Below are 19,066 nucleotides of genomic sequence, written 5' to 3'. Positions count from 1 at the left end.
AAACTGCCCCTGGCAGGGGCTGCAATGCCATGCCAGGAAGGGAAAACACAAATCCCCCCAGTTCACAACATTTATTTTGCAAAGCAGAATTATTTATTCTACCTTGCAGGTAGAATTAAGGGAAGAGTGACTGGGATAGGAATATATAATGATGAAAATAAGGGCTTTTGCTTAGGGTCCAGATTCTGTTGTTGTGTTGGGTTAATGAAGAAAATCTGAGTGCCTGCACCAGGGCACAGCATAACCCCAACTGCAATTAATGGTACTGGGTTTTACACCTTCAAGAGTAGGCATAAAATAAAAAACAATGTGGGGCTTGCCCACTGATTGCAGCTGAAAACTTTCAAGGTGCAAGGGGGGATCATTAGTACTTGCAGTGCACGTGCACAAAGGAAGAGAATTAACCTTGCCCACACAGCCTTACCTTTGTCATCACTGGAACTTTGAACAGCTCATTTGTCATTCATCTAAGTGTTCTTTCATCACAATTTTCTAGCAGAGAATTTTATAATTATTTCCAATTACTGTCTATAATATATGCAACTTTCTGCTCTGCAGTTACATTTTACCACTGAACTTTAAAGCAAACATGTTAATTTAAAATCTACTCTGCCAACTGTATGACACATCTACTCTGAGATAGCTGTCGAAATAAAATCAAGCATAAATATTTACCTCATTATTAACAATAGAAAGATTGTACTTAGGTAGGCATAATAAAAATCATCTTGAATCCTGTCAATGCCTATCTGCTTCAAAAGAACTCAGTCTTACAACAGTTTTCGAGCTACATGGAAAAGTGTATAGAGTTGAACTTTATACAGAATAACTCCCCTTTTCTGCATAACACTGCACCAGCTCCTCGAGCTCTGTAGCAACCAGTGAAAGTCATTAGAGAAGAAGCACTTCTTGCCAAACGTGTTTATTTGCCATTGGGCAGCCAAAAACGTTAGGGCTGCAATGGACCTGTTTACTCAAGCTGTGCTGTGTGTTGTAATTATGATCATCAGCCCAAAGGACTGCTAAATTAGCAGAGCCAATACAATCGATAAGATCAGGGGAACAAAGAGACTCAGGAAGGAAAAGATCTGCAAAGAAAACTATTTAGTATGACACAGCCACCCTCTGCCTCCCGACTCTGTTGACTCAGCAGTTGTAATGGACGTGTCTGATTGAGCGTCTGGGGCACACCTACAACACAGCAATGGGCAGCAGGAAACGGCAGAGCTCTTGCACAACAGCCACAGCACTCTGGTGAGGTTGAAAATATCTCCCACTCTGTTTTTCATGGCCTTGAATAGCAAAGGCCTTCATAGAGGAGTTCAGAAAGGGGAGAGAGGGCATCATTTGTACAGCAAAAGGGCAGAAAAGTCTCCCAAGCCATGTTTAAACATGGTAACTAAAACCTTGTATATTTTGGTCTTAGGGAATATGTTTGAATATACTCCTCTTTGTAATAAAAGGGCAAAAAAAGGAAACCCCAGACTAGGATAAAACTGAAAATTTCTTGTCCAAAAGAAAGCAAGGGAGAGAGTATCTGCTTTGTTCTTTATTTCTGTAGTGCTGGTGTGCTTCTCCTAATAACCACCCTGTAATGGTAAGTAGAGAGGGGAGCATGTTTCCAAGAAAAAGGGCACCAGGGTTTCTCACCTCAATACACACTCATTAATTCTGATTCCAACTCTCCAAGAAATAAAAGACCAGGCTGTAGTTAAAGAGATTTCTCTGCCAAAGGTCAATGAAAAGTTAGTTCAAATGAAGTAGTGCAAAACCCCTGTATCAGTCTGCAATTCTCTCAGCTTTGTATGACAGACTCAAATGTCTGTGGTTGCAGGGACATGGTCTAGATACTTTTCACAGCACAGCCACTAAAATTAAGTCAATATCTGCCATTAAAAATACTAAAGATATAACATAGGATGGAACTGTTAAGCTTTACCCATGTAGTAGAAATCAGTGGCTTATGTGTACTTTTTATTGTGTCATATTCAGTGTCTTCATGCTATTTTGCTTTTTATTCTATACTTGATTAAAAAACACTTGTAAACACAGGATACAAGAAAAATGCTCTGGTGTAACACCAATGGAAATCAGTCTGAGGCTTTTAAATTTTTGCAACTTGTTAGTTTTTTATGAAATGTTGTATTTTTAAATCTATTGGGAAATCATGCACAATTAACTGCAGTGATTGAAATCACCATTTACAGAATTATATCAATAAATTAGTCCCTCTTAAAAGTCCACTAAAATAATAAAATCTTTCAGGTGCCATTTCAGCTCCCATTAGGAAAGGGCCAGAGGCTCACATCTAGATAATGCTGACCTTCAGTTGTGACTGGGTTGATCTGGATTAGCATTGTTATTTGCTGGAACTTTAAAAAAAAACAAAGGGCTAATCAATACAAGGTCAAAATAAAAGTGTCACAGATGGCTCTGGATGTTCCAAAAAGGTGACATCTGTCATCAAGAGTTACTGCAGGAGCTGGCACGATGCTGCAGCTGCTGTTGCTGAGGCCATTCCTGTGGGGAACTTCTGCAGGCAACATCCACAAGCCATTTCTCAGGCATGTTTCATGCCCAGTAGTGGCTTACATGCACCGACAGGTCAAATGGATCAACAGAGTGAAAAATATACCAAAAAAAAACCCCAAACCCACAGAGCTCGGCCTTTTCAACACACAAGGATCAGACCAGGCTGTGGACACCAAGAATCTTGCACACCACCTAGAAACTTGTTCCCAAAGAAATCCTTGAGGTGCAACAGCATTCAGACTTGAAACCCAAACTCACCCTGGGACACTCTCAAGAGGACATCCAAGACATTCAGAAAACATTGCATTTTATATTACGAATACTGCAAAGCCACATCTGTTTATTGCAGAACCATTATGCAGATAAGGATTCAGGATGAACTTGACTGCCTTGGGGAAGGTCAACCTCAGACTTGTTCTTTGCATTCTGCAGGAGGGGTTGTAGGCCAAAAGAAACCCATCAGGTATTTGTTTAAGGAACAAAGGAAACTGGCACGTTAGTCTACACTCTGCTCCACCTTCTCTCACTGGGTATTTTGTAACTAATGGAAGCTCTAGTAACCTACTTTGCACATTAAATTTATTTGGAGATAAGTTTCTTTCTATGAGTTTCCGCTCTCCAAAAATGTTTCATAAAGCTTCTGCTATTCATTTTTGTCGTGGGGCAAGTAGGGAAGAATATGCTAATCACAGACCCTGGAACTACAGCTTCTATAATTGGCAGCTCGGTATTCTCTCGTAGCCTTAATTTATGCGTACTATTAAAAGGTTAAAGTTGGTCACAGGTCTCCTGTGACTGTCATCTGTGAAATAATGCTGTTGGAAATGCAGTTTGGGTTCTACCTCATTCCCTCCTGCAAATAAAACCACGCATATTCTGCACATCTCTCCCCTGAACACTGACACCTCCAGCGACATAAAATCCAGCAAGCAATGTGACAGCTGCCAAGGTCAATAAGAGTTATACTGAACTGCTGAGTAAGTGCTGGCCACACAAATCAAAGCTGTATAAGGGCAGCTGAACATACACAATCTGCAACTTATTCCAACTACTTTTGGACTGAGACATTTTAATCATTTTTCTCTTCCACAAAATGTTATATAATGAAATGTGATAAAGTCAAGGGTATTTTGTGAAATCTTAGCTTTGTGTCCTTTGTGTCAAATTACTGATAGCAAAGGGTGTTGAAAAATACATTTCACATTTTTGAGAAGCGTAACACTTAAGGCCAATTGTAGGAGGGCAGTAATATGAATTGTAAAGTAAAAATAAAGTGTCAGGAAATTTTAAAGACACATTGGGCAATGCTATCTAGTTGTGACCTAGATTCAACTGTTTAGATGAATTCCTAAATAAGGAAGTCTGCATTGGACATTTTCAGGGATACTTTAAGCCTTCTGCCTTTGCTATACATATCAAAAAGATTTCAGTATTCCTTTGCAGCTGCATGTTGATATTTAATTATCAAAATACTTTCATTTCCCAAGATGTTGCCAGTTGATTGGTAGAGATAATAAGGTATTTCTGGCAGATCCAAGGGATGGATTGGGTTTTATATCTGAACTCTTCACTCAAAGTCATAGAACAGAAACTGTTGCAACACTTGTAATTTTGTTGCAGTAATGAAATATTGAGATTTTAGAACAATTGCATGGAAAAATCATTCTGAACTTTATGCCTTTAGTAAGGCCTTGTGTGCCAAACCGTCCCCGTTAGCGCGTATTTACAGCTGAGCGAAAAGTCCTGGAAATAGAAACTGTTAATGGAAGAGCTGCTGCAGCTCTAACTGGATTGCTGTGACCAGTAACACTCCAGTAATTACAGTGAAGGAAGTGTTAAAAGGGAACGAGGACAGAGACCTCTCCATCATCTGTCACACTCCTGCTTACTCCTGGATTTTTCACTGCAAAGGAGAGCTACTGGCAGAAAGGCTCGGCAAGGGCTTCTGTCTTCCTTTATTCTATTTTTAAGGTTGCTAATTGATCCTCTGAGGGAAGGTTTATTCCTTTTAACGCAATCCCTCCATTAATGAGGAGTCTGTACAAGAGAGCCTGGGGGGTGGGGGTGTGGGAGCCATGCAACCTTTCATGCTGGTCTTCTCTGGGATGACTCACTAGGAAGGGAATTTTGAGAACCTTCCTCACCCGTCAAGAAATTGTCCCCATCCCCTGCTAATAGTGTGGGGGTTGTTACTGGGTTTGTTTTGCCCGAAAGGAGCCCGGCTGACCTGGATTTTTTAGGCGTGGGTATGATAACAAGTCAAGGAATAAAGGGAGGGAGAAATGAAGAGACCAGATTGACTTGGAATAGTCATTATCTTGACTGACACATTCATCCATGTTACAGAAACACAGGTAGTGGCTGCTCTGCTCTGCAGTGGGACATCTTGCTTCAGATAAGCAAAATAAATTGCAGGAGAAGCTTCCCTTTTGAGATATTGTCTCTGCACTAGCATAAAAATAACTTTTCAACTGCTAACTTTCTCTTGTAATATAGAATAGAACAAGAAAAAGAAGTGAGGAGGCTGCTGGCAGTCAACACCAGTCCCATCACTGCAGAGGGACTGACAGCCTGTCCTGGGCTGACGAATGGGTTAATTTTATCGAAGCACTACCAGACTAAAGCACGGTTTTATCAAGTATTTCACCATTGAAATATCAAGGCAGTTTGCCAAGCAAAATGGCCCATGGTTAAGAGAGAAGTGTTTCAGTTTATTCATTCCTTGAGCAAAGCATAGTTTAATTTAGGTCTTAGGCACGATCAAGGAACATTGCCATTCTTCTTACTAAAGAAGAATACCTACAAATACCAATATTTTGTGAAATGGAAAGAGGCTTTTTCCCCCTTTCATCCATGACTCTTTCTTACTTATCTGTTCTTTCTGCTATCAGCCAGAGAGCAATGCCTGCTAACTTTTAGGTACCTCCAGAGTACTTTGCAGCCAGTTCTAAGGGCCCATGGAAATATCTCTACTCCATTTCCTTTTGGCATCAGAGCTTCCATTTGAGCTGAGTAAGGACTTCCGTTTCTAAGCTGTGTTCTGATAAGAATTTCATGTAGGATTTTATATCATGGCTTATTAGGATATCTGAATAGCTCCCTGTGACTCATTGCACACACAGCATCAGGAGGAAGACACAATACAACAAGTTGTCACTGGGATCCTAGGAACTGCCCTCAGTATTTAACTGGGAAAAAAGCTGATTTCAAGTACTAATCTTAAGTAGTCTTAAGTCTATTCAGAGACTGAAACCAAAGAGTCTTTGGTTTTATTTTGATCATTTTGATACATTTGAGGAAAACCCTAGTAAGTTCTTATTACAAGGATCACTCAAAATTGAGAAAAATTCTCAAATCTTTATAAATCCTACTAATTCCCTTTTTTAACATAAGCTAAAGCATCAATAAATATCAATTTTTGCACTAATTATACATAAATTTCTGATAAATACAATCATTAAATTATTCTTTTCACTTAAAATAATTCAATTTTTGCTCAGCATAATGCTCACTTTCAAATGATGTTTTTGTGAAATGCATTAAGCTAATTTTAGAGTCCAAAGTGAAATATTAAGGGCTTTGGATTTTCTGCCATTCTCTTCAATTATTGTGCAAAGTCCAAAACCAAAATAGGACTCATGTATAAGCTAACCCAGAAAGAAATTGAAAAGACTGCTAAAATACTGTAGTGTGTGCCTAAACGCAGAAGTTTCCAATTCAGAGCCTCAGGAGTAAACAGAACAACCACAGAGGGCTGGATTGTATGGAAATTGTATGTATGTATTGCTCTTCCTCCTCCAAATGCAGAAGGGGGTTTGTGTCACTCTGTCTCCAGCTATTTTGTATTTACACAAAGAGGACACAGAGGACTCCTGCTATCAAAACGAGGCCCAGGAAAGAAAAAGTCCCAGGGCACTAGAACAATTAGCAAGGTTAAGTCCACATCTCTCAATCAACAAGTGGCTCCGCATCAAATTCTTTCCCAACCCCAGTCCGCCTTGTCAGCGGCCAGAAGCTGCTCCAAATGAGCACAGATGCCCCATGGCTCCACCTTTCTCAATCAATACCTGGTGAGAAATCAGGATCACGTTCACATCAGTTTTGAGATGCCACAGCCACACTGGGATGCTGAATCACATCTCCGGGGTGGAGTGGAGCCAGTTCAGCAGTGCCACTCGACTCGGCGCCTTTCTCACCTCCCTAAAGGCGGGTCAAGTGATCAGTTCTCGCACAGTTAACCCGTTTCACCTTCTGCAATTATATTGGCAACTTCCTCAACAGAAGCAAGGGCTCTTTGGCAGGATCAAGTGCCCTGCATTTCTAGATGTGCTACAAGCATTTTGGTGCCTAAGAGAGCGGGAGTTATTGAATCACACCTCTCGAACGTGTTAACAGGAGATTCATCCAGTGCAGAGCTGGGTGTGCTGGTTGAAATGCTCAGCAGCCTAAGCTGGAGCAATTCCACTGAAGGCAATGGAATTGCACAATCCATAGATATAAAGACATTACCATATTAATATTTTTCTAGACACCCCCAATGAGCATCAGCTGTCTTTATTTTTCTTACATGGGCTTTGGTATGGCTTTGTCTGAAAAGAGATTTTATCCCTGGATTTCCTCTGTCAGACAAATCTGAGCTCCAGGGGTACCTTAGTGTTTAACTGCTGCAGATCTACATTTAAGAAGCAGATTCTAGACACACACAGTAGTAATCATGTGTCTTTGCACTGGATGTTTTATAACTTTCTCCGAGATTTTTTACAATTGTTTTAACAAAAATTCAGTGATTTGCCTAGTGTAGATCCAAAAGAGCTTGTTCTTGACCCTTTTGATGCAGTTCCCTGGGATTTTGTGGATAAACGACCTTGCAGAGTACACACACTGTTGTACTTGCAGCACGAGCCAGACAAGAGTTATTGGCCAGGGGGCTGGGGGCTGCCTCAGGCTATGTGAGCATTTCAGGGTTTAGGTTTTGCCTGGTATATTCAGGCACACATAAGAAAATGGAGCTTTTATTTTAAAAATCAATAAAATGACTGATCTTAAGTCAGAAAACAGTTTTGTTTTACTTTCACCATCATTGGTTTTTTATTGCATCTCACATTTGGTTTTTTTCCTTGTCTTTTTGCTGCCAGCAAATCAGTCTTGACTTGTGTTTAGACACAGCTTCCTACAGTACCTTATTTTTCTGAGGTAGTTCTTCCCCCTCTGTTGCTGGTTTTGAATCCTTCTCACCCAGGTTTTCCTACCACTTTCTCCACCAGGCTGTTACAGTTAACTCTAATACATAGGGAATGGTACAGTGAACAATTACAGCATTTAGAGACAAAGTGTTGGGCTCTATTCACTCTGAGCTACATGCACCAATAAAATAGGAAACCAGATGAAACAATGAAAGACAAATTAGTTCATGTGCTTCTAATCAATTATGTCAGGTCTGGACATACCAAGACTGTATCAAAATTACTCTTTCTACTCTTCCTTCCTGCTCTCAACTGTTCATTCACATTTCTATTTCAACCTGTCACCAAACTGTGATGATGCCACACTGCAGACCAGTAAAATTATCCAGGCTAAAAGCTACCCCACCCAGATAATTTCATTGCTCTAATTTGTGCTGCCGCTTGAACAATTGCAGGAACAGCCCCAGCACAGGTGGGAATTCACCAGCCGAGACGAAGGGAGGCAGCTGGGTGCTCCTTAAGCTGGTGTAGCTGTTACACATCTCGTGTTGCAAATCTAGTGTAAATAATTACATTCTTGCTCATCTGGCTTCTTTTACTGAGACTCATTAGTAAATCTTTCTAAATAGCTTAGTAGGACAGGCAGCAGCTTTTCTAACTTTCTTCATATTCCTCCTAAATATTATTTCATAAATGACCTTGTGACTTCCAAAAAGAAAGAAAAAAAGAAACAAAAATTATTCCTGACCTCTGATATCTTGCAAAAATGGTAAGTCTGACTATTTGTTACACTCCTGTGTTGTTAATACCAATAAATGTTAAAGATACAAAGATCAGTTCCTGTATAAATCTTGGTTCAAGGATGACAGGCAGGCAGCTTGAAAACATTTCTTCGTGTCTTTTCCCCCTAATGTAAAACTCTCACTAGAAAAATGATAAGAATAAATGGCACCTATCCAAGTGATTCTATTACAGGAGCTGGTTTGTCTTCGACAGATGATTCACTATTTATAGTGTCTTTAGTGCTGCCTCACAGTGTACTCTCACAGTCAATCTCAAAGACGTTGTTTAGGCAGGGTAATGTACCTGCCTTCTCTGAAAGACAGAAACTTCTGCAGACAAAGAAAATAACATCTTTGGGGCTGAATTTCTCTACCTACAGCTATTCAAAACCTACACAGAGCTCCATCATAACAGAGGAAGAAAACCAGTGTATAAATCCAGGACAACCCTTCTGACTTTGGGGAGCTCTGTGATGCTCCAAGGTGTAAGAGCAGCCCCGAGCAAGGCTGTCATTTCCTTCTGGGAACATTTAGACTGTCCCAGCTGGAGCCAAGAACCCAAAAAACCCAGCTCCAACTTCTCCCAGCGTGCAGGGCTCCAGCTGAACCCCAGCTCTGACAGACATCAAACAGCGAGGTGAGAAAATGCAACTTGTGTTTCATGACAGGCACTTATGCCACAGACACTTCAGACTGCAGCATTTAGGAGCCGTATTCAAGCTCCTGGCCTGAGGGAAATCTGTACAAACCTCCACAAAGACTGAAAAATACCTGTATTTAAGACACTAGATAGCACCGAGGATGTAGCCAGGGTGATTTGAAGCCCAGCAGCATCGGGAAGCAGGTGTGTAATTGCAGCTCAGGTGAGTTCACAGCTTTGCAGGGTAAGCACTCATGGCATTATCATAGCCTGGGTATGCACCAAGAGCTGAAAAGCAGCTGTAGAATCTATTTCGCTGATATATGGGTGTGCAACCAGTACTTTAGTTGCCCAATGCAAAATTGCCCTTTTCACAGTAAAACCCAAAAATGAGTGTTTCTTCTTCCCCATTTCAAAGCAAAATACCTGTTTAATATTGCAAATACTTACTCTCAAGAAATTACTCTGGCCCCTACAAGAAGGTGTTCAGTGCCTTTTATTCCCTAAACATTGTTATTATACTACATAAACTGTAAACATGGAAACAATGACATACTTTTAAAGCAGTTTGGATAATAAAAAAATGAAGTGTTCCTTTCTGAAAAATATCACAATGGGAGCTTTCAACATCAAAGCATTTGTCAAGAATATACACAGAACTACCACAGAACACTGCAGCCATTTTTTTTTTCTTGTTTAACATTTCCAATTCACTGTCATCAGCCACTACAAATAGAGGTTACAATGCTTTGCTTTCCTTTGTTGTTTTGGGTTTTTTTTAAAGCCTTCACACAATGATACAACTCTTTAAAATACTGAGATAAACCATCATAAAGAAACATCTAGATTACCTTTGTGACCTCATTCTCCAGAAAATACAAAAGCATTTTAAAAATTTATTATTCAGAACACTTAAGACCACGAGTAAACCCATTTTATGCTTAATACTATGTAATGTAGAAACATTTAAAATCTACGTAGCTGATGTCTGCTGGTTAAACATGTTGTGCTTTTTGGACTGGGTGTTTTGTTGGGGTTTTTTGGGTTTTTTTTTTTTTTTGGGTTTTTTGTTTTGTTTTGTTTTTTTTGTTTTGGTTTTTTTGGGGGTTTTTTTTGGCAGCACATTGACAGAAACTTTGAGAAAAAACATAAACTGAAATCTACATCACAGGCGAGAAAAAACATAAGTTAGATTGACACCTGCAAATCCTGAAAACACTGGGTTTTAGCAGTTATTATCAAAGGGCAGGTGGAATTCCCGAGGGGATGCTGACATATTTTCCAGCAATAAGTGCAAAATCTTCTCTTGTTGATTCTTGCCCTGCACAGTCTCAGTTAATAGATCTGGTGGGCTCATACATGTGCTTCTCATCCTGCCTTCCCTTTCATAGGTATCTCTGCAATAAAGCATTTTCTGGGACTGATTCATTGCAAATACAGCTTTCACCTCATTTCTTTCTACTCCTTCCTCAAGGTAAACAGGAGTCTTGACCGTGTTTTCACTTGAGCTCCTTTCAAATAACATCAGAGCCCCGAGGATGGGGCTGGCTGTGCAGGGGGAAGCTGATGGAATGGGCCAACACCCGAGTGAGGTGGGCAGTGCCAGACACCGGGACTGCACTGCCACTCTGCAGCAGCTCATGAAACCTTCCTGTCCTATCGAGGGGCTCCAAACAGCAGCTTTCCTTTGACTCCCCATTTACTTTTTTTTTTTTCCCTTTTAATCTTATCATGCTGTCTGCCTCCACGTCTATAAAACACGTCAGCAATCTTTTACCAAAAAACAGAGCAGAAGGCTTCCACATTTTCCTTTCATTCTAGACTTTTGCTTTTCCACGATGACCCCCTCAGCCACATTCCTCCCAAAGCAACAGGACCAGCCCATTTCTGTGGAAGTCCCCTTAAGGAAGGGGGGTTAGCTTGCCCCAAAGGAAACCAAACGTTTCCCACCAAGCAGCAACATTTAGTCCTGGTGAAGACAGTGAAAAATCAAAAATCAAATCTGCTTGTAGCAAGGCAAGACTCCAAGGATTTTTAACTAAGCCCAATTGCTCCGAGCTTTATGGCATTGTATCCTTCACAGCCTACCCTAAGTACCACCTCTTCGTCTGTGCTCTGGGCTGTATTGTGGTCAATGATGTGTGAAAATGCAGATCAGTGCCATTCACTACAACGAATAATCAGGGTTTCCATTGGAGTCATTGACAGAAGAATTTGGATAATATCTGCCTCGTCCACAAAGTAATAAAACACAAAACTGAATGAACCAGATGTATTGGCAATCGATCATTCATCCATCATTTGTTTGACATGAAGATGTTTCACTGACTAAAATGTTTTAATGTAAAGAAAAAATCCACATTTCAGAACAAGAGTTTTATAATTGGGAATGAATCCTCAAGTGAATTTTATAGATCAGTTAATGTCTAGATGAGTTAAGGGTGAAAGGTAAACTTGACATTAAATGCATAGTTAGGAGTGCCAGAGGATTCATTATTGCTGCTAAAGGGATCCTGGGAAACTACATTACTTCTTTTTCTATTTAGAAAAACAAAAGGTTTGTAGGAACATTTATCATCACTGGAGTCCGAAGAAAATAGTGCAAACTTTATGCAGCTGACATTCAGACCATTAAAATAGGTTATTCAGAGAGAAAACTTCAAGATTTAGCTCCATATTTCAGCCAATTTACAATTTTGAACCTTGTTGACCATATTCCACACCAGCTCCCTATGCAAGACTTGGCATTCTTATATCCTTGATAAAAAGCTACTATTAAAGTAAGAGTATTTTAGTCTTAGAATGTTTCAGTTTTCCAAAACACACAACTGATGTTTTGGCTTTAGCTACTTGGCACCCTCCCTTAATCTTAGCAGAAGTTGCCAAGCAAGGCAAACTACACAAAGCAGGAAATCACAAGTCTCATAAACCATATCTTGTACCAAGCAAATTCCCCTGACCTCTGTGCACACCAGCAGCTAACAGGAGCTGTATCCATTTGCACTCAGACATCTTTCCTGCTTTCAGTTCCAGAGGAAAGTCACTCACAGCATCATTTCCCACAGTATTATTGCAATAACAGGAGGCAACATGAAACAAGTCAGGCTGTCTTTCACATCAGAACTGAAATTTCAGGGGGTTTTATTTGCTCCCCAGACTTTGAGATTTTGCATTTCACTGTTTCAAGCCTTCCATGTGACTTCCACTGCTAGAATTCTCCTGCTAAGCATTGCCTTCATTGTAGCAGTGTCACACTGGAAAAGCTGATCCAGAAGACTACAATTAGTATGTAAGTCCTACCAATGCAACTAAAACTAATTAGGTAATAAAGGATGAGTGGCAGAATCAATATAGTCATAGACGGGAGAAATTCTGAGGCAAAGCAAAAAGAAGACGTTAAGTGAAAGGAACAGCAATTTTAAGACTGATAGGAAATAGAGAATACACAAAAATACTTTACAATAACTGAAGAACATCACTGTCAGAACATTAAGTGGAATATGACACACCTGTCTATGAAACGTAAGATATGTAATAGTTATAAAGATTATAAGTAATTTTCAGTATCAAGATGCAAACCACACCTTTCTGGTGCATATTTAATTATGTCTTCGACCTAAGAGATTGTGTTCATATGAATAAGATACTTAGTATGGTACCAATATCAGAAATTAATAAAAATGTGACATTAAGAAAATGAAATATAACCCCATTATAATATAGAGCAACATCAATACCTGATTCAAAAGCACATGAGAGATGATCTATAGCCTACAGAACTGAATAGTCACTGTTAGAACTTCATATTGAGAAACTTATTGTAATGTTTCCAGATGCTCATGGAAATTTTAATAAGGCAGTTACAGCACAATAGGAGGATTTGGGAAACAGAAAGAAGCTGGTCAGCTTATAAAAATCGAAACTCTGCTATAGAGTAGAATGGAAAGGGAAAAGGTCATTTATGGATTGATTGTTGAGAGGACAGTGGAAGACACTGAGGTGCACATTTGCCATCAAGCTCCCTACTGATGGCACTCATTTCCTTATCCCCCTTAAAAGAACACCTCTATATTTGGCTCAAAGATGGATCAAATGAGCAAAAACTGGAATTGACCTCTACATGGAGGAGCAATGCACAGGTCTGGGATAAATATTAAATAAGTAAGGGTGTTTTTTGCCTTGTTGTTCTGGACTGATGGGTTCTCTGGACATCAATCCTCCCTGAGTTGTGAAGAGTGACAAGTGGTTTGTGGGTGCTTGAATCGATAAAGTAGTGCCACTGTTTTGTAAACCACAAATCCAGCTCTCCTGTGACACAAATGAGGATCTGGGAACAGAAGGAAGCACTGGACAGAGAGAAGCTCAGCTCCTGCTTTCTAAAATGGCAAGAGGCAGCACTATTTTGTTTTCAGCAAGTAGCCAGAAAAGACACTTGTCAATGACCATGGATCAGCTCCCTGAGCAATGCCTTCAGGAGATCCTCCTGCCTTCCTCTCCTGTTCTCAAGCCCAAGAGTGCCCTTTACAAGCATTTGAATGTAACTTTGCAGCTCCCACTATTTGCCAATTCTCTCTTTTTCTGCTCATCACCACCACTTCACCATTCCTTGCACAACACTTCCCTCTCTTTCTGCAGGCTGAAGCTCCTTCAGGAGGAATATTTCTAATTAGGTACTTAGGGAAGGTAAAAACCATCCTTTGCTAACCCCTCTGAGCCCAGTGCCACAGGGGCCTTCCAGCCTGCTCACAGGCCCAGCCAGCCCCCATGTTCCAGGAGAATGAGTCCAACCCAAAGCTGTGCTTGCTCCACTGCTCTCTTTGCTGCCAGACTGCTTCCACCCAAGAACAGAGATGTTTAAGGTATTTTCCTCCTACCCTGCTTGTTGTTAATAAGCTGTGCAGCAATCCCTGCTTCGCTGACCAACATAAACCATAATTTACGAAGCAGCTTCAGAACCTTCTAAAAGGGATGAAACAACTGTGCCTGACCTTTCCCTATGGACACCACCAGCAGCATGACCAGTGTTGCATTGGCTGTTCCCTTATCAGCATAATAAACATAAACTTAATTGTAACTTGTCCAAAAGACCTCCCCCTCTGCAGCATTTCCATGTGCTTCCCCTGAGTGAAAGCCAGAACAGTGCATGCCATCTTTATTCAGTTACATGAAGTTATGGCAAAATTAAAGATGCCTATTACAAAAATAATGTTAAGAATTAGAATTAATACATCCAATTATTGTTCCCTTAATTTAAAGTGAGAGGCTTCATGACTTCCAAGACCTGGCAGGTTTTCAAAGGAGACCTGTGAGCCTTGATATGCAAGCAGCTCCTGAGCTGGGACTTTTTGCCAAAAGGCAAACTCAGAAGAGCAATAAATGGAACAAATCTCAACTGTCTTTGGAGATTAGCCAAGTATTCATAAATGGCACATCTTGCAAAGAGAGGCAAGTGAAGCATCAACAAACCAGTAAACCAATAAACACTGAAATCTCTCTGTTGTATTCATTATATATTCACAGCTCTTTCTAAACTTAGATAAGAACCAATAATAATCAATTTGATACCCTGAATCTGAGGCCTGGCAAAAAAAACCTCCACCAAACATACAAACAAATTTGTTTCTGTTCTTGCTGTATAAAGTTTTCCCTCTAACATGATTTGAAAATCAAATCATTCCTGCTGTTTCTTTCTTTTTGAAGGGTTTGAATTTTTCTTAAATGATACGGCTCCCAGTTTCAAATCTTATCCTTATCCCTGAGGTGTTCTTGGAGAGTCTCACTCCACAAAGAAAAACATTGTTAAAACAACTGGAGAAACACCCAGTTAACACTAGCTAAGAATCTAAATGTCAACCCAAATGGAAAAGCTCAGTGGAAATAAACCCCACAAGTTTAAGGCACATATGCACTGCAGTCAAATGTGTGACAGAGGCAGGGCAGGCGTCCTTGTCAGGACACCGAGTCTGCAGCAGTGCCTTGCAGGGACAAGGAGAGGGCCCAGGCAGCTCTCAGCACAGCTAAAATGCAATGTGAGCACAAGGATCTAGATAAACATGTCAGGCCAAGTTAGTCACACAGTCTGTGGCATAAAATAAGTCTTTAATGTGTGTGATTATGTCTGTCCCTAGTGACTGGATTAGAGACTCATGCCTTGCCCCAGAAGCCTGAGATTCTGGGTCCATTTCCCATCACAGCATCAGACACATCCCATTAACAACTCCAGCTGCTCTCAAGAGACTCCAAAACTCCATTTGTGACTCTCTGCTTTCAGTCACAGAGAAAAGCTCAGCTTGCAGTCACCCTCCTTGAAGGAGGCTTTGTCACACGAGCCACAGGCTTGGTAGCCTGAAACAGTCCTGTTCACACAAAACACACACTCCAAAGGAGATTTAGCTCAGGAAGAAGCTGTGACAAGTTGGCAAGTGCTACCTTGTCAGAGGTGCAGCTGTGGCACCTTGCTGGTGGCTGGTGTCCCATGCCTGGTGTGGATCTGTCCCTGCTGCTGCAGCACAGACACTCAGCTGAGCTCTGCCTGAGCTCATCCCACTCCCTGCCCAGAGCACAGTGCCCCTTGTCCCAGGAAACCGGCACTGCCAGAGGCTGGCCAGGTGTGCAGGCAGGGGTGAAGGGTACACCAGGAGCACTCTGACCTCCAAACGGGGGAGGAAGTCCCCAAATTCAGACAGGTGACTGCAGACTTGAGGGATCACAACACAGTGTGGTGTCTGGGAGCAGTAGGAAGAGTTTGAAGAGCAGGGATGTGACATGTGGTACCACCAGGAGAGACAGTGCCCAGTGTGTTGTTCACTTTCCTTGTTACCAGTGAAGGACTAGACAGCTTGGAGTTTCTTTTTTTAAATTAATATCCAATTTCAGTTTGAGCAAATATATAGACATTTATTAATATTTGAGATTAAAATCTTTACCCAGACTATTTTCATTACTTTTAAATATTTCACAGCCAGTACAAGATGAAGAAATCTGACTTTTCTTTACTATTCACACACCAAAAGCGATGCCCAGTTTAAGCTCCATCGTTACACATTTTAAAAACGTAGAATTGAGAACATACATTGAGATTTTTCATTTTCCCTTGCACAACACCAAATAAAATCTTAAGCCCTGCAACAAAAAATTACTACTATTGCTCCCACCACAGCAACCTCACAAATCACCCTTTAATTCTGGTGAAATGGGACAAGATCAGCTCAGAGCTGAAGTCTCCCAACAGTATTTCATCTAATAATGGCTATCAGAAACCTGATGCGTTTCAACTCTGGAAAAACCTCACTTCAGCTATCAAAACTCTTACCAAGAAATATATTTTTGTTTCCTTTTAGCAGCAGTTTCAGATGGATTGATCAGCTATACTCCAAAAATTTTTACCTTACTAGCTCTAATGACTTCTTTGGATAAGTTATCAGAACTTTTTCCAGTTCTTTACCCAGAGATCTTCTGTGCAGACACTCTGTGGCACGAGGCTGGTGCTCAATAACAGTTTGGGGAATATTTCATTGGAGTTAGTGGCTGGATTGCACTGTATATGCTTGAGCAGCACTTTTCAATGCATGTTCTGTCACTTTGGTTTACTCTGAATATTGCTTTTTATTTCTACAGTGGTGTCTCTCTGAGACTTGCAAGTGGCAGAAGTTAACATATTTTACATCTTGCCTCTGCTTGGATCTCCAGGATTTTATAGCCCATGTGAAAGCTGTGCTGGCTACTGGCAGTGGCAGAAGTCCCATGGGCAACTCAGTGCCAGGCAGCTCTGCCCATCTGAACCCCGTGCTCCGCTCCCACCTTTGAATTCTCCTGGAAAGCGCATGGACAAACTTGACTTCTGCATGAACTTTCTCTTTATTTAAACCTGACAGCTGCATTATTTCTTTCTGTTAGAAACCAATATTCTTGTGGACATTGCTCACATTAATACAAAATACCTCAAAGCATTAGCAAAACATAATGTCTAAAAGGTATTTAATGCAGCCATTTTTGTCCCCAACCCTATGAACACCTGATGTCACTCCAATCCTTTGCATAAGAGCTCCAATTCTGTTGGATGGAAATGTGCAAAAAATATAAATGCATAGATTTCATATGAAGAATGAAGCTAAATGTAGTACAACCATGCAAAAAAAACTTAATGCTGGGGGCATAATATCATGGTCAAAGAACTGAGTTCAACATTACCTACTGCTACTAGATCTATGCTGCTACTGCATGTTTTAAATTTTAATTCAGAAAACATGAGGAAAGATTCAATTTTCTTTCCTGGTATAGTCACCTTCATATAAAAGCTTTGCTTCTGTATTATGATCACTATTAAGGGTCTACAAATTGTATTGCAGATTTACAACACCACAGACTATTTGAGAAACTCTCCAGGTTTAAGGTGAGACGTGAAGTTATTTTTCAGTACAAGTTCTCCTGAAAGCACACAGAGGGAAAGAAAATCCCAGTTTATTAATCCAGCAGCTCCAGCAATTCAGTCTGTAGCACTTGGCAATCTGAATTCAACATGAAGCACCAGGCTCCACTGTGCTCCCATCCACTGCCCAAAGATGCCTTAACACAATAATGAGACAAATCAGAGGGTGCCAGAATGGCAGTGCATAGGAAGGCTTAAAAGTTTCCTTAAAAAAAAATCTTCTCTCAGTTTCAGTGTATTTTGAGGAAGACAACTGCTCACACAGTAAGGAAGAACAAGTAGACAAGTGTCTTAAGGTAAGACTGTTCATTTCATGCTTTATTAGCACAATCCTATTATATATATGTTTTCCCCTTCATTTTAATTAAAAGAACTGCAATATAATGGAGCCATCCTGAAGACCTCATAGCTAAAAGCTGTAACTTCCATTATAAACTCTATTTTTAGTGGCATGCAATCTTAGCTAGGGAAGTAAAAAACAGTTTAGACTGAAAACTGTCAGGTATATCTTGAACATGAACAGAAAAAAAGGTTGAGGTCTATGATTTGAAGATAATCTGGCAGTGTTGAGTTACAGGTCACTGACATTGCATTAATTTGAAATGTTCTAAACTCCTCCCACCAAACTCATAGCTGAACACTGCAATACTTCATTTTTTCATATCAAGGTATGCACTTGTACACAGACTGAAAGATTCACCTTTTGCATCTTGGTGTATTTGTAGTTCTTATTTGTGTGGACACGTCCCCCTCAACAGACACTTCTCAAGGGGCAGTCACAGGGGAGAGCTCAGGGTAGCTCCCTGTCTGCCAGCCCAAGGAGAGGCTTCCCCAAAGCCAAAGGAACGAGATCACCCAGCCCAGAAAATGAGAAATTGCTGCCCTATGGGCATTAGCAGCCCTGGGCTGGGGTGTAGAGCATCCAGCTGAATCCAAGAGACCCCTCCAAGCAGCTCTGGTGCATCTCAGCTGTGCCTCCTCTCACTCCCGGGGTCATCCTGCCCTAGGGATAATCCTTGACAAATGTTTTCCTCTCCACATCTTTAGGGATTCAAATATATCAACTAGACTTCCCAGTTAATGAAGCCCTCATTCGAATTCAAATCACAGAGTGGGTATTTTGGGGAAACAAGGGCTCTTGCACCAACCTAACAAGAAGGTGGTGCTTAAACACACATATGACACTGCTGGCCCCTCAGCTGAGCTAGAGGGTGACCAGTGTGTCACAACAGCTCTGCAGGGTGAACAGCTCTGCACCTGGGCAGAAGGCAGCTGGTGTCTCCAACTCTGCCCCTGGAAGCAGAGCTCTTGGCATCACCACCTTGTCTGATGCTCAAGACAAAATTGTATCCCAGTCTCCCCAGACACCCACACACCATTTCAGTCCATAATATCCCCTCATCACTGCAGCAATCTACCTCAGAGCTCCATCTGTATTAAAGCACTATGACTCCCATCCAAACTCTTTGGGAGTGATGAGAAATTAAAACAAGAAACATTT

Source organism: Vidua macroura, chromosome 7 (genome assembly GCF_024509145.1).
Source record: "Vidua macroura isolate BioBank_ID:100142 chromosome 7, ASM2450914v1, whole genome shotgun sequence".
NCBI lineage: Eukaryota > Metazoa > Chordata > Aves > Passeriformes > Viduidae > Vidua > Vidua macroura.
Note: the sequence above shows the minus strand (reverse complement) of the source record.